The sequence below is a fragment of the Sus scrofa genome, chromosome X, assembly GCF_054392235.1.
Source record: "Sus scrofa isolate SSC_HxYL_T2T_F1_AM1 chromosome X, Sscrofa_HxYL_maternal_Yorkshire_Landrace_v2.0, whole genome shotgun sequence".
NCBI classification, from domain to species: domain Eukaryota; kingdom Metazoa; phylum Chordata; class Mammalia; order Artiodactyla; family Suidae; genus Sus; species Sus scrofa.
This window is the reverse complement of record NC_139401.1, coordinates 26,049,724-26,066,885: the sequence shown is the minus strand read 5'-3', so window position 1 is coordinate 26,066,885 and position 17,162 is coordinate 26,049,724. Positions and strand designations below refer to the sequence as shown.

At 35.6% G+C, this 17,162-nt stretch overlaps 1 long non-coding RNA gene across 1 annotated transcript in view; it reads right to left on the bottom strand.

Moving 5' to 3' along the window:
- LOC146394519 (uncharacterized) overlaps window positions 1-17,162 on the bottom strand; it is a 76,421-nt gene that overhangs the window by 16,012 nt on the left and 43,247 nt on the right. The window lies entirely within an intron of this gene.

The window sequence follows — 17,162 nt, the reverse complement described above, 5'->3', positions numbered from 1 at the left end:
AAAAAAAAAAAAGCTGAGCTCTTAAAAAAAAAAAAAAATCCTAGCAGCTCTATTTTAAAATGTAATGAAAACTAAACTTTTTTCTATTACATATTTTTTTCATTATCCTGAATACACATTTCCATTTTCTAATTCTGATAGAGACAATACGAGAGTTGTATTCACACTTTGAAATTTAGAACAAAAAAGTTAAAAGATTAGTTTTTACTCTCCTTTATCAATTCAGTGAAGCATGGAACTTGCCAATTATTCCATCTCATTTCCCTAATATAAAAACTTCACAATTCTATCCCTAGGAATGTATGAGTATGCTTTACTGCAATGAAATCACTCAGCAATTGATAGCATTCATTTTAAAAAGCCCTTTCCTGTTCCTTTTAAATATATGACTTGTTTAAATATTAAAAACTACCCATGGATAGTTAATCCAAAAATAACACATTAGTATTTTTATTGAATTTTTAGTGAGTATACATAGTGGTTGGTATTGGATCATACCCATTACCCCACTAGTAAAAATTGAAGAGAGGTCAAAATTTTGGATTGAATCTTTTTAATGGAATTAAATTTATTTAGGAAATAAATGTTCAATTAATTATGGCTATTGCTATCTTTTTAGTAACATCTAATTGGAGACAACAATGTAAGTGCCTACGTTTCCCAGTGCTCATTATTGTAATCAGCACTGAAGAGAAATTCCTATCCGAAGTTATTTTGTTACATACCAGGTCAAGGATTGGGAAGCCTAATTTAAACAATTAAAATATATGCAAGAATGAGTTTATATTCTTTCACTAATGTAGCAGATCACTCCAGATATTGTTTTCACCAGCACCTTGATTCAAAGCGATAGACTAGTAGTAAACACACCTATAAAATATTACAAGGAAATCTTTTATAAGAAATTCTTGAGTTAAATGTTTCATAATCTGCCACTGTTGCTAGGCCCAATAACGTTGTTTTAAAAGTATTTTAAAACTAAGACTCTTTTCTTTGGTCCTCTAACTAACTATAAATAGCCTGAAAGTTAATTTCCAATGTACTAGGGCAGTGTAAGAAAGAATAGACTGTAGAAAATAGATTAATAATGGAATTATATGATAAAAACAAATGGGCATCTATATTGATGGTGTCACAGGAATGTAAAACAAGCAGTACATAGAATTAAACTGTGATGAATCATTCAAATATATTGAAAAATTTAGGTCTGCTTGTTAAACACAACAGAAAGAAGACACTGTTTTAGAAGCTACCTTTTACATCATTATAGATTGTTTTTCTGAAGTATAGTTTTTTTTAAATTATTTACTGATTAAATTCTTTTGTGATAATGTGAACAAGCCAACCCTTTTGTTAGTTCTACTTCACCACTTAGTTCAAGTGAAATAAGCCCACTTTAAGACTTGCCTTCAATTCTCAACCTGATAAATGATATATGTTATTAAAAGTAGCACTATGATTGTATACTCATTCAAAATCCTTGGTATTGGAACTATTTAAAATTAGTCTTCTATTTGTAATGATTTAACTGTTTTTTCCTAATATAAGTAAAAATATATATATAAAATCCAAAAATGGATTTTAAGCCTTAAATTATTTTGGCCTTGGTTTGTTTTATGTGTCTTAATTTGATCTCTAAAGTATACTGTTAAATTTAATCATTAAGGCACTTTTACTTGAACCCAGAACCAACAGTGAGGAATTTAATATTTGCCATAGTTTGTTCTGAAAGCTGAAGGCAATTCCTCATTATTTCCATTGTATAATTATCTATTTCTTCTGTAACATTTTTTACTCTGGGTATGAAATCAGAAGAAATAATCCCTGGGAAGTAATATAGAAAAAGGTAAATATATTCAACATCATTCATAATAATGAAAAAAATTACAATGATTTTAAGTGCCTGCTCCAAATTCATATCCACCCAGAAACTCAATGTGACAAAATTGAGAAATAGGATCTTAGCATATGCAAATAAGCATTTCAAGATGACTACATTCCTGGATTTAGTGTAGGCCCCAAATTCAACAGTGGGTGTTTTCATAAGACAAAGAATGGGGAAACTTGGACATGGAGATTCACACAGACCCAGAGAGCACAGTCATATAGAAGAAAACCATGCAAAGTCAAAAACAAAGATTGGAGTTATGCTTCCATAATCCAAGATGAATTCCAGAAGCTACCATAAATTGGGAGAGACAAGAAAGGATTCTTCCCTAGAATCTTTGAAGTGAGCATGGCCCTGATAACAGGTAGATTTCAAATGTCTAGACTCCACAATTCCAAGAGAATAAATGTTTGTTCTTTTAAGCCACATGGTTTTTGGTACTTTGGTGCACACTAGGAAACTAATGCAACTGTAATGGTACTTCTGCAGTTATAAAAAGTCTAATAGACCATGGTAGAAGATAATATATGTATGCCTGGGTCACGTTGCTGTACAGCAGAAATTGGCACAACATTGTAAATCAACTTTACTCAATAAAGTTTTTAAAAAGTCTAGTTGCAAGTGAATGGCATTTATACATTTAACAGGTTTTTCCTTTGTTAATCATAAAATGGTTGAGAATACTTGCCAGCCTAAATTGTCAGCATTAGAGTAAAAATATAAAGTTGGTACATTTTAAAGCCGCTTTACTGATTAAATCTGATCCTTAAAAATTCTTGTAAAGATCATTTATTCTATGAATTTTCCAAAGAAACATTAGATCTTTCTCTTTTTCTTTAAAGTCCCCAAAATTAATCAGCTCAGATTATAATTCCCAAATAATGGGCCTTGATACAGAATCAATGAATCTATCAATGCCACGGTCAGACGCCTCTACATTCTAAGCTAGTTATTAGTAAGAAAAACATAATCCAGATACAAATAAAAAAATGTTGTAATTGAGAACTGAGGGAAGTATTGTTAAATCATAGGACAATACTAAAAAAGGAGGGATCAGAAATCTTAATTCCTGGTTCTTTTATTTACTTCTTGGGGGAATTCATTTAACCTCTTCAGGTTTTCTTCTCTTGCCTATAAAAAGATCTCCAATTAAAAATCTAACTTTGCACCTAAGGAAACATAAAAATGACAAAGCAAGCCATAGAGAGCAGAAATAAGGAGGTTATCAAGTTTAGAGCAGGAGGAGGGCTCAAGATGATGGAATTAGAAAACATGGAACTCATCTCCACCCATGAACACATCAAAAATTCATCTACATGTGGAACAATTCTCACTGAAAACTAACTGGGAACTGGCCAAAGGACTCTTGTACAACCAAGGCTATAAGAAGATAGACAATTTTTAGTTCCTGTTGTGGCACAGTGGAAACAAATCCAACTAGGAACCATGCAATTGTGGGTTCAATCCCTGGCCTCACCCAGTGGGTTAAGGATCCAGCGTTGCTGTGAGCTGTGGTGTAGGTGGTAGACACAGTTCAGATCTGGCATTGCTGTGGCTGTGGCATAGGCCTGTAGCTGTAGCTCCGATTCGACTCCTGCCTGGGAACCTCCATATGCCACGGGTGCGGCCCTTAACAACAACAACAAAAAAAGGCAGACAGACAATCAGGTAGGAATGGAAGAATAGCAATCAGATTGGGACCTGTGCCCCTGGGAAGGGAGTCAGAGGAAAACAAAGATTACTAGGCTATACACTTACTCTGGAAAGCGAGTGGTTTAACCCTGGGGAGTAAGTGGTTTAGCAGATTGGGCACCCTAGTCCCGGAGTCCTGAGTGGAGGAGACAAGCCCCTTGGGCTGGTTGGAGGGCCACTGGGACAGAAAGAAGTGGTGTGGGAAATCCAGACTCTTCTTGTGTGGAACGTACTGATAAGCCCCTGAACCAGGGAGGAGAGAGGTCTATTCTAGCAGCTGCACAGGTTTCTCACACCACCTTGCCATGGACTCCAGCCCAAGCTGAGTCAGTGCTCCAGTTCTCCTCACTCCATGCCACAGTACAGCACTGGACCTGGGGTGGCCGTAACTAAGGAAAAGAATCAACCACGGGACACGAAGGCAACCTGATCCCAGGACAGAGCCTATGTGGACTGGCAGTGGCCACTGTTGGTGGTTACTGAAGCAGCACCTCAGAAGAAGCTGCTCACATCTCTGGCAATGGCCCTTTTACAACAGCTCACCCCTCGCCCCCATACATGCAGGGAGATCATGTGGTCTCCACTTGCACTGCAGAGTATTCTCCAATAGGGTGGGAGCAGTGATGGCTAGAGACAGTGATCTGCTATGAGAGACAAAGAGGTCTTACCCCATAGGCAGGGCAGTCTCCTGCCACAGTCCCCTATAGTGGCTGTCAGGTTTCCTGCCACCTTCTTACCACAATGCAGCAGTGGATATGGGCCTCCTACATCTGGGAAAAGACTTGACCATGGGACACAGATGTGACCTGATCCCATGGCAGAGACTGCATGGGGCAACCACTGTTGGCACTTACACAAGTGGTGCCTCAGAAGCCACCCAGATACCTGATGGTAGCTACTCCACCATAGCTCACCCCTCAATACATACTAACAGTCCACATGAGACCCCACCAGCCCTGCAGAGAAGTCCCATAACAGGGAAGAGGGGGGCAGCAAAGGCTGAGATCAGAGATTGACTGAGAGGGACAAAAAGACTTGAACCCAATGTTGCATTGAGCTGGAGATGTGAATGTCTACACATTCAGTGCATCAGATCTCTATTTGTTCATGGGCCCCTCTTGCTTCAGCACCCCCCTTCTCTGGGGCAAATATCCCAGTGTGGGGAGAGAGAAATACACTAAAAGGGAGTAGAGCCAGCTCAGCCCAAATCTCAGGGCTTCTGCTCCAGCAACTTGGCATCAGACTCCCCCATAATAATGGTGATGGCCATTAGACAGAGAAGTCTCAGTTCAGACCCAGTGGTTGTTCTAGTCCCTTGATCTCCAGTCCCACCCTCTAACAAGGTGATGGTGGCCAGCACACCCAGAGGTAAGAGATGTCTTGTATCCACATCGAATCCAGCTCTTCCACCAAAGACTTTGAATATAGGAGGTCTATAGTGGGATGTTCCCTCATAATAACACCCCTTTAAGACCATAGTAGTTAACTGTTTCACCTAAATTCATAGAGGCAGAGGTTCTTTGTTTACTCTCAATTGAAAGAACAAGAGAAAACACCTAAAAATAATGAATTAAAAATAAACAGTTTACCAGATGAAGAATTCAAATCGCTGGTAAGAATGTTAACTGAATTAGGGAAAAGAACAATGAACACAATGAACATTTTAACTAGGAACTAGAAAATATAAAAAATACCTAATCAGAAATAAAGTATCGATAGCTGAAATAAAAAATGTACTAGAAGGAATGAATAGCAGACTAAGTGGTACGGCAGAATACATATGTGATCTGAGAGATACAGTAATGGGAATCATCCAATCAGTAAAGCAGAAAGAAAAGCCAGTTTTAAAAACTGAAATCAATTTTTAAGAGATCTCTGAGATAACATTAAGACTATCAACATAGACATTATATAAGTCTCACAAGGAGACTAGAGAAGGGAATCAAGAATGTATATGAGGAAATTATGGCTGGAAACTTCACAAACTTGAAACATATGTCCATACGTGTCTCCTATAATAAAATTAAGTACATACTGTCTATCAATAATTACTTTAAATGTCAAGGTGCTAAATGTTCTGATCAAAAGGCATAGGGTGGCTGATTATATTTTTTAAAAAAGACCCTTCTGACTACAAGAGACTGCCTATAAGAGACTCTATTCAGGGCTAAAGACACACACAGACTCAAGGTGAAGGAATGGAAAAGGGTATTTCATCCAAAAGGAAGTGACCTTATTTATTTATTTTTTTTTTGCTTTTTTTTTTTAGGGCTACACCTGTGGCATATGGAGGTTCCCAGGCTACAGGTCTAACTGGAGCCATAGCTGCTGGCCTACGCTATGCCACAGACATAGCAACATACAATCCAAGTAGTGTCTGTGACCTACACCACAGCTTATGGCAATGCCAGATCCTTAACCCACTGAGTGAGGCCAGGGATTGAATCTGAAACCTCATGATTCCTAGTTGGAATTGTTTCCACTGCACCATGACAGGAACTCCAAAAGGAAGTGATCTTAAATCATACAATAGACCAGTTGGACTTAATAGCTATCTAGAGAACATTCCATCCAATAAATAAGAGAATACATATTCTTTTCAAGTACACATGGAACATTCTCAAGGACAGAGCACATGCTAGGCTCTAAAGCAAATCTCAGCAAATGTAGGAGAATAGAAATTATAGCAAGCATGTTTTCTTATCACAACAGTATGAAACTAGAAATCAACTACAGAAATAAAAATGATAAAAGCACAAACATATGAATAGTAAACACTACAGTATTAAAAAAAAACTAATAAGACAATGAAGAAATCAAAAAGGATATGAGAAAATACATAGAGACAAAAGAAAATGGAAAAAATGCTCTAAAATCTATGACATGCAGCAAAAGCAGTTCTAGGAGGGAAGCTGATAGGGATACAGGCCTTTCTCAAGAAATAAAAACAAATCTCAAACAACCTAACCTACCATATAAAGGAATTAGAGAAAAAACAAACAAAGCCCAAAGTTAGCAGAAGGAAGGAAATAATAAAGATCAGAGAAGAAATAAAGAGACCAAAATTACAAAAGAAAACATCAATGAAACCAAGATCTGAACTTTTTTAAAGGCAAAAATTGATAAACCTTTAGCCAGGCTCACCAAAAAAAGAGAGGGCCCAAATAGAAAATAAAAGAAATGAAGAAACAAGAGAGGAGGAACAATAACTAATACCAGAGACATACAAAAAATCTTGAGGATATTATCAACAGTTATATGCTAGCAAACTATATGACCTAGAAGAAAAAGAGCAGTTTCTAGAAACATACAACCTGCTAGACTGATTCAAGAACAGAGAGACAATTTGAACAGACTTACCAATAGTAGTGAAAATGAGTTTGTAATTTAAAAACTCGGGAGTTACCTGGTGGCTCAGTGGATTAAGGATCCTGTGTTGTCACCACTGTGGCATGAGTTTGATCCTTGGCCCAGGAACATCCACATGTGGCAGGCATGGCCAAATAACAAAATAAATAAACTCCAGACAAAGTCCAGGATGCTTTCTCAGGGAAATTCTACCAAACTTACAAAAGAGCTAATACCTACCCTTCTCAAACTATTGCAAAAAAACAAAACAAAACAAAAAAAACACAAAGTGGTTAAGAACACTCCCAAATTCATTTTATGAAGGCACCATTACCCTCATACCAATACCAAAACCAGACAAAATCACTGCAAAAAAGAAAACTATAGGCCAACATATTTAATAAACACAGATACAGAAATCTTCAACAACATATTAGCAAACTGAATCCTACAATATATAAAAAGGATCCTACATTGTGCTCAAGTGGGATTTATCCTAGGGATAAGTGATGGTGCAGTGTTCACAAAACAATGTGATATATGACATTAACAGAGGGAAGTATTAAAATCACATGAATATCTCAAAAGACCAAAAATGGTGACAATATCCAACACCAATAAATGATATATACTCTTCAAAATGAGTACAGAAAGAACATATTTCAGTGTTATAAAGCCCAATTATGACAAACCCATGGTAAACATCATATGCAACAGTGAAGAGATAAAAGCCTTCTCTCTAAATTCAGGAATAAGATAAGGATGCCCAGTCTTCCCACTTCCTTTTAACATGATATTGGAAGGTTTTTTTTTTGTTTTTTTTTTTTTTTGTTTGTTTTTTTGCTTTTTAGGGCCATACCCATGGCATATGGAAGTTTCCAGGCTAGGGGTCCAATCAAAGCTGCAGCTGCTGGCCTACACCACAGCAACACTGGATCTGAGCTGCGTCTGTGACCTACACCACAACTCATGGCACCCCTGGATCCCCAACCCACTGAGCAAGGCCAGGGATCAAACCTGCATCTTCATCAATACTATTCGGATTCATTTCTGCTGTGCCACAATGGAAACTTCAATATTGGAAGTCTTAGCCACAGAAATAAAGAAGTAAAAAATGCCTTCAAATTGGAAGAGAATACAACTATCACTATTTATAGATGACATGATATATAGAGATAATCCTAAAGTTTTCACCAAAAAAAACTATTAGAACTGATAAACTAATTCAGTCAAGTTGCAGGTTACATGGTTAATATACATAAATCTGTTGCCTTACAAAATTAAAGAGAGGATTCTAAAGGTAGCAAGATAAAAAAAAGAGAGTTCATTACAAGGGAATTCCCGTAAGGCTATCAGCTGATTTCTCTACAGTGATGCTACAGGTCAGAAGAGAGTGGGAAGATATATTCAAATTCTGAAAGGGAAAAATCTACGAACTACAATACTCTGCCCAGCAAGATTATTGTTTAGAACAGGAAGAGAAATAATTTCTTTCTTTCTTTTTTTTTTTTTTTTTGTCTTTTGTCTTTTGAGGGCTGCACCATGAAAAATGGAGATTCCCAGGCTAGGAGTCTAATCAGAGGTGTTGCTGCTGCCCTACACCACAGACACAGCAATGCCATATCCGAGCCATGTCTGTGACCTACAGCACAGCTCACAGCAATGCCAGATCTTTAACCCACTGAGCAAGGCCAGGGATCAAACCCACAACTTCATAGTTACTAGTCGGATTAAGTTTCTGCTGAGCCATGATGGGCCCTCCAAGAGAAATAATTTCTCAGATACGCAAAAACTTGAGTACAGTAATACTAAATCTATCCTAAAACAAATATTGAAATGCCTCCTCTACAGAGGGAAAAGCAAGAAGATGTAGGAAGGAAGAATTCACATTTCGAAAGTAATCACCTAAATAAGCCAGTATACAGGTCTGAAATGGGGGGAAATATATTTGTGAAAGTGATGATAAACACAAGGAACAACAAAAGGATAAACATGAAGATGTTAAACAGGTCATCAAAACCATAGAATCATGCAGAAGGAGAATTTAAAAATGGTTTTTCTTTTCTTAGAATGTGTTTGAGCCTATATGGCTGTCAGTCTAAAGCAAGCTGATATAGGAGGATGTTAACACACTTGAAAATCAGGGCAACAACAAATCAAAAACATACAATAGATTCACAAAAACCAAAAAGATAACACAAGCATAAATTAAAAGGAAATCATCAAATCTCAAAAAGAAAAAGAAAGGAGCAACAATGAAGAAACATAGAATCAACTGGAAAACAAGGTTTAAATGGCAATAAATATATATGTATCAACAATTACCTTCAGTGTCAATGGACTGAATGTTCCAATCAAAAGACAGAGTGAAAGACAGGATTAAAAAAAAGAGTCTACAGGGAATTCCCACCATGGCTCAGTGGTTAACAAACCCAACTAGCATCCATGAGGACACAGGTTTGATCCCTGGCCTGTTCAGTGGGTTAAGGATCCAGCATTGCCATGAGCTGTGGTGTAGGTCACAGACGTGGCTTGGATCTGGTGTTGCTGTGTCTGTGGCATAGGCTGGTGGCTATAGCCGAGTAGACCCCTAGCCTGGGAACCCCCATATGGCATGGGTGCAGCCCTAAAAAGGTTAAAAAAAAAAGAGAGACACACCTTATGGCAAAGGACACACATAGTTTGAAAGTAAGATGTAATAAGGTATTTCATACAAACAAAAATGTTAAGAAAGCAAGTGTTGCAATACTCATATCAGACAAAATAGACTTTAAAACAAAGGACATAAAGAAGGATGCTATTTAATGATAAAAGGATCAATTTGAGAGGATATTACACTCATCAACATAAATGCACCTGATTTAGGAGCACCCAAGTACATAAAACAAATATTAACAGACATAAAAGGAGAAATTGGTAGGGATATGATAATAGTAGGAGACTTTAACATCCTACTAACATCAATGGAGAGATCTTCTAGACAGAAAATTAATAAAGCGACAGAGATCCTAAATGACACAATAGAACAGTTATACTTAATTGTTATTTTCAGGACATTGTATCCAAAAAAACTAGAATGTCCTTTCTTTTCAAGTGCACTTGGAACATTCTATAGCATTGATCACATACTAGGGCACAAAACTAACTTCAACAAATTTAGGAGTAGAGAAATTATATGCAAATCAATCAATGCAATACACCATATTAAAAAAGGAAAAGTCAATACCCACATGATCATCTCAATAGATATAGAAAAAGCATTTGAGGAGTTCCTGTCATGGCTCAGTGGTTAACAAATCCAACTAGGAACCATGAGGTTGTGGGTCCAATCCCTGGCCTTGCTCAGTGGGTTAAGGATCCGGCACTGCCATGAGCTGTGGTGTAGGGTGCAGATGCAGCTCAGATCCTGCGTTGCTATGGCTCTGGTGTAGGCCAACAGCTATGGCTCCAATTGGACCCCTACCCTGGGAACCTCCATATGCCATGGGAGCAGCCCAAGAAATGGCAAAAAGCCAAAAAAAGAAAAAGAAAAAGAAAAAGAAAAAGCATTTGACAAAATCTAACATCCATTCATGATAAAAACTCTTAACAAAATGGGTATAGAAGGAGTATATCTCAACATAATATAAAGCCATTCATGACAAACCCACAGTTAATATAATACTCAACAGGGTAATGCTGAAAGCTTTCCTGCTAAAATCTGGAACAAGCCAAGGAAACCCATTCTCACCACTTTTATTCAACATAGTATTGGAAGTCCTAGCCACAGCATTCAGAAAAACAAAGAAATAAAAGGCATCCAAATTGAAATAGTATAGTGAAAGTAAAATTATCACTATATGCAGATGACATGATATTATATATAGAAAACCTTAGGACTCCACACAAAAACTACTAGACCTGATAAACAAACTCAGCAAAGTAGCAGGATATAAGACTAACATTCAGCAATCAGTTGCATTTCTGTATACTAATGATGAAATATCAGAAAGGGGATGTAAACAAAATACATTTTAAGTTCATGCCAAAAATAAAATACCTAGGAATAAACCTGACCAAGGAGATAAAAGATAAAGAAGATGAAAAAAGGAAATGAAAGAGGATTCAAAAAAATAGAAAGGTATCATATGCTCTTGGATTTGAGAATTCATATTGTTAAAATGACATTACTACTCAAAGCAATCTAGATTTAATGTGATCCCTATCAAATTACCCATGATGGTTTTAACAGAACAAGGAAAATAATCCAAAAATTTATATGGAACCATAAAAGACCCAGAATTGCCAAAGCAATCCTGAGTGAAAAAAATAAAAAGCAGAAGGCATAATTCTCACAAACTTCAGAAAATACTACAAAAATACAGTTATCAAAACAGTGTGGTATTGGTACCAAAACATACATATGGATCAATGGGATGAAATAGCCCAGAAATGTATCCACACACCTTCATTAAATTAATCTTTGACAAAGGAGACAAGAATGTAAAAATGGGAAAAAGTCTCTTCAGTAAGTGTCACTGGGAAAGTTGGATGGCTGCATGTGTATCAATGAAATTAGAACATACCCTCACATCACACACAAAAATAAAATCTAAATGGCTTAAAGACTTAAACATGACATGATACCATAAAACTAGAAAAGAACATAGGCAAAACATTCTGTAACAGAAATCTTACAAATGTTTTCTTTGGTCAGTCTCCCAAGATAGGAGAAAGAAAAAAAATTAACCAACGGGGCCTCAAACTTACAAACTTTTGCAGAGCAAAGGAAACCATAAAAACAAACAAACAAACAAGAATTCAACCTACAGAATGGTAGAAAACAGTTATAAATGACAGAAAAGACAAGCACTTAAACTCCAAAATATTCAAACTACTCATACAACTCAGTGACAAAAAACCAAACACCCCAATCAAAAATGGGTAATGACCTAAATAGACATTTATCCAAAGAAGACATATGTGTAGCAAGGTGCACATGAAAAGATGCACAACATCACTAATTATTAAAGAAATAAAAATCAAAACTACAATGAGGTACTACCTCACTCTGGTCAGAATGGCCATCATCAATAAATCTACAAATAACAAATGCTAGAAAGGGTGTCAAGAACAGGGAACCCTCCTACACTGCTGATGGGAGGGTAAGCTGGTACAACCACTACGGAAAACAGTATAGAGTTCCATAAGAAAATTAAAAATAGAACTACCATATGATCTAGCAATCCCACTCTTGGATGTATATCCAGACAAAACTATAATTCAAAAAGTTACATGCACCCCTATGTTCACTGCAGCACTATGCATAATAGCCAGGATATGAAAACAACCTAAATGTCCACTGATAGAGGAATGGATTAGAAAGATGTGGTATATATATATACAATGGGACATTACTCTGCCATAAAAAAGAACAAAATAATACCTTTTGCAGCAACATGGATGGACCTAGAAATTATCATACTAAGTGACATTAGACAGTGAAAGATAAACATTATATCAGTTATAAGTGGAATCTTACAAAAGGATACAAATGAATTTACTTGCAGAAGAGAAACAAACTCATAGACTTTGGAAAACTTATGGTTACCAAAGGGGACAGGTAGAGGGGGGATGAACTGGGGGTTTGGGATTGGCATATTCACACTGAGGTATATTGAACAATTGACCAACAGGAACCTACTCTATAGCACAGAGAACTCTACCTGATATTCTGTGATAACCTATGTGGGAAAAGAATCTGAAAGAGAATGGATGTGTGTACATGTATAACTGAATCACTTTGATGTCCAGTATACATTTTCACCACCTGTAAATCAACTAATTCAATAAAACTTTTAAAAGGGAAGGAAAGCCTGCAAATAACAAATGCTGGAAAGAGTGTGGAGAACAGGGAGCCTGCCCACACCATTGGTGGGAGTGCAAGTTGGTGCAACTGCTATGGAGAACAGTATGAATATTTCTTAGAAAACTAAAATTAGAATTACTATATGATCTAGCAATCCTACTCCTGTACAATATATCCAGACAAAATTATAAATCAAATAGGTTCATGCACCCCTATGTTCATAACAGCACTATTCACAATAGCCAGGATGCGAAAACAACTTAAATGTCCTTTGATAGAGGAATTGATTAGGAAGATAGGATGTGGAACTTATATGCAATGGAATACTACCCAGCCATAAAAAAGAAGGAAATAATGCCATTCATAGCAACATGGATGCAAGTAGAAATTATACTAAGTGAAGTCAATCAGAAAGAGAAAGACAAATACCGTAAGATAGCACTATATGTGGAATCTAAAATACGGCAGAAATGAACCTATCTATGAAACAGAAACAGATTCACAGACATAGAGAACAGACTTGTGGTTGCCAGGTGGGTGGGGGAAGGAGGGGAGAGATGGACTAGTTTGGGGTTAGTAGATGCAAGCTATTACATTTAGAATGGATGAGCAATGAGGTCCTGCTGTATATCACAGGGAACTATGTCCAATCTCATGGGATAGACTGTGATAGAAAAGAATATCAAAAAGAGTGTGTGTCTATGACTGTGTCATTTTGCTGTACAGCAGAAACTGGCACATTGTATGTCAGCTCTACTTCGATTAAAATTTTTTTTTAATAATTTTTTTTATTTTCCCATGATTAAAAATTTTAATAAAAAAAGAAATCTGTTGCCTTTCTATAGACTATTAGTGAACTTTCAGAAACTGAAAACAAGGAAATCCATTTACAATCTCTTCAAAAAAGAAAAAACAATGAATAAATTTAACCAAGGAGGTCAAGAACTATTTACTGAAAACCATAAACCATTGATGAAAGAAACTGAAGGTAGTATAAATGTTCTTGGATTGGAAAAATATTTTTAAAATATCCATAATACACAAAGCTATCTACAGACTTAATGCAATCCCTATCAAAATACCCAGGACATATTTCACAAAATTAAAACAAATAATCCTATGATTTATATGAAACCACAAAAGACCCTGAATTGCCAAAGCAATCTTGAGAAAAAAAGAACTAGAGGCATCACACTCTCTGTAATCAGACTATACCACAAAGCTGCAATAATCAAAACACTATGGTATTGGCACAAAAACAGACCTTATATATAGAGTAGAAAGCCCAAAACAAAACCTACAATTAATCTGTAGCAAAGAAGCAGGAATACACAATGGAAAAAAGACAGTCTCTTAAATAAGCAGTGCCATGAAAATTGGAGTGCTACATATAAAGCAATGAACAATTCCTTACACCATACACAAAAATTAACTCAAAGTGGATTGAGGAACTATATTTTATTCCTTAAGCCATAAAACTTCTAGAAAAGAATATATGCAGAACACTCTCCAAAATAAATAACAGCAGTATTTTTTGGCTCTGTCTCTTAAGGGAAAAGAAATAAAAGCAAAAACAAATAGGACCTAATTGAACTTAAAACTTTTACACAGCAAAGTAAACCACTGACAAATTTAAAAGACAACCTGCTAAGTTCTTCATAATATATCTGAAGAACTTTTTGCAATTTCCAAAGTATATATGCATATATATATAATGCGTGTGTGTGTGTGTGTATAATGTATCATCCATTATGGTATTAACAAGAGTGATAATGTACAGACCTCAATTTTGGAGGGATCATTTATATGACTTCCTGAGTAAAGAGAAACTAGTAGTAAATCATGTACTTTTACTTGATAATCAACCTTTTCTAAAAAAGCTAAAAACCATAAAGAAAAACTGTACCAGGAAAAAAAAGTTTGAAAGAGATGAAGTCATATCTGTACCTGAAATATATCTTTAAAACTGTGAAGTACTAACATTAGAGAAATGTAATTGCTTTGCCAGTTTGGTACTTTTCATGTTATTAATTTTACATATAAATTGTATATTACATATAAATTATATGTATTGTATACAATCATATTGTATGTATTGTATAATTGTTCACTATAACAAAATATGAGCCCAAAGGTGAGTATATCTTATAAATTAAACTTGAACATGTCATTCATAATAACTGTTAAAATTTTTAAACTGTTCCCCTCTCCCCACATTTTTTTGCTAAACTTTGTAGAAAGATAATTAGCTGCATAACACTATTTGTGCTTTATTTTTTGTACTTTTATTAAATATTCTTTTTAAATTCTAAAGCCATATCATAGAAATGTTTTAGTACCATTAACTTTATTCACATATTTTAATATATTCAAGGTATTATATTGCATCAGTGTTTCATAAATATTTTAACCATTTCCCTACGTTACATCCCTCTTTTATTTAAAGCAATGCTACTTTGAACATACCTATGGCTAAAATTTCACACATACACACATGCACCTAGATCTTTCTGTAGAATGAACTCCTCAAAGTGAAACTTATATTACCAAATTGAATTTCAGGAAAATTTTCTTAATCTTGATCATAACCACCTCCAGTTGTGTAACTAATGACTGTTTCTCATACCTTAGCCCAAACCAGGCACTATCCATTTTACAATGTTCTTACTTTTAACCTTTTCCAAATTTCTGAGAAGTGATGGTAAATGGATGTTTCAGTATGCAGTATTAGGAGGAAAACTTTTTGTTCTTAGGGAGAGAAATTCTTGCTTATTGTTAACGTTTCTTTCATTGTAGAAGGAGCTCCATTATAATAGGATACTTTATATTGTACATTAGAAGCACCAAAGATATACTGATTAATTCTGTATGAGGAGGGAAGTTGAACATTTTAGGTTATTAGCCTAATACTCTAGGCTTCTCCATGTCCCTCATTTATGCTGCCCCAGCAAAGATGATGTGCCTTTTCTGATTGGTGCATGTTGAAGGAGAAATTACTCATAGGTCAGGGGGCCTAGGCCTTCTTTCTCCACCCAGGGTAACATTCTAATCCTGTGGGTAAGGCCTCTTCAGTTTCTCATCTACCTGAATGAATGGAGAATTCAGCCCAGGTTGAGGGTTCAGATTTAAGACAGTAGCATGTAGTTATAAGCTATTATCTATCATTCATTTGTAATAAAGAAGATAGTTTAAAATACATATTATTATTTTGTCTTTTTTATCAACTGATTCAAGATGAGATGTAGTATGAAGAGGGGTAGTAGGTTAGGACCCCAAAAGCTCCCAACTTAAATTCAGTTGATTATTTTAGAGGATGAACATATTTTTTAAGTTTACTGGACAACTGTGTATCTGTAAATTTTTAACATTTAACCATTTTCCACTCTGAAAACTTTAATAAATTTTAGATTATGTAATACTATACACATTAGCATTTATCTGCCATATACATTTTAAAATTTTCTCTAGTTAACCATTAGTCTTTTGTTGTTTAGATTTTGATAGCATGCAATTTAAAATTATATGGTCAGCCCATTGTTTTCCTTTGTGGCTTCTCTTTCCAATCATTTCCTAAGTTATTGTTAAAAACTAATCCATGTGGTCTGCTGAAATAAACCTAGTATGACTCAATGGTCAGCAAACATGATTCCAGGTGGGCTTTTGCCTCTATTTTTTACTAAACATAACTTCATCTATTTTGAAATAATGCCTTGGAAAAAATAAGTGTATTGACAAATTACCTAAAATGGTAAGCCTCCCTCCCTGTATGGAATTAACCAATATATCTTTGGTGCTTCCAATGTACAATATAAAATATCCCATTATAATTCTTAATATGTATTTGTCTCACTCAATTATAGACCTTGCATTTTTGTTCTGTAATTGTTAGCATCTAAAGCCATAATTTGGTATATATTTATTTTGTAGATGAAACTTTTTTTTATTTTAATGATTTTTGTTTTTCCATTATAGCTGGTTTATAGTGTTGTGTTAATCTTACATTGCACAGCAATGAGACCAAGTCACACATACATACATTCATTTTTCTCACATTATCATGCTCCATCATAAGTGGCCAGATATAGTTCCCAGTGCTATACAACAGGATCTCATTGCTTATCCATTCCAAAGGCAATAGTTTGGATCTATTAACCCCAAATTCCCTGTCCATCACACTCCCTTCCCCTCCCCCTCCCCCTTGGCAACCACAAGTCTGTTCTCTAAGTCCATGATTTTCTTTTCTATGGAAAGGTTCATTTGTGTCCTATATTAGATTCCAGATATCAGTGATATCATATGGTATTTGTCTTTCTCTTTCTTACTTCACTCAGGATGAGAATCTCTAGTTCCATCCATGTTGCTGCAAATGGCATTGTTTTGTTCTTT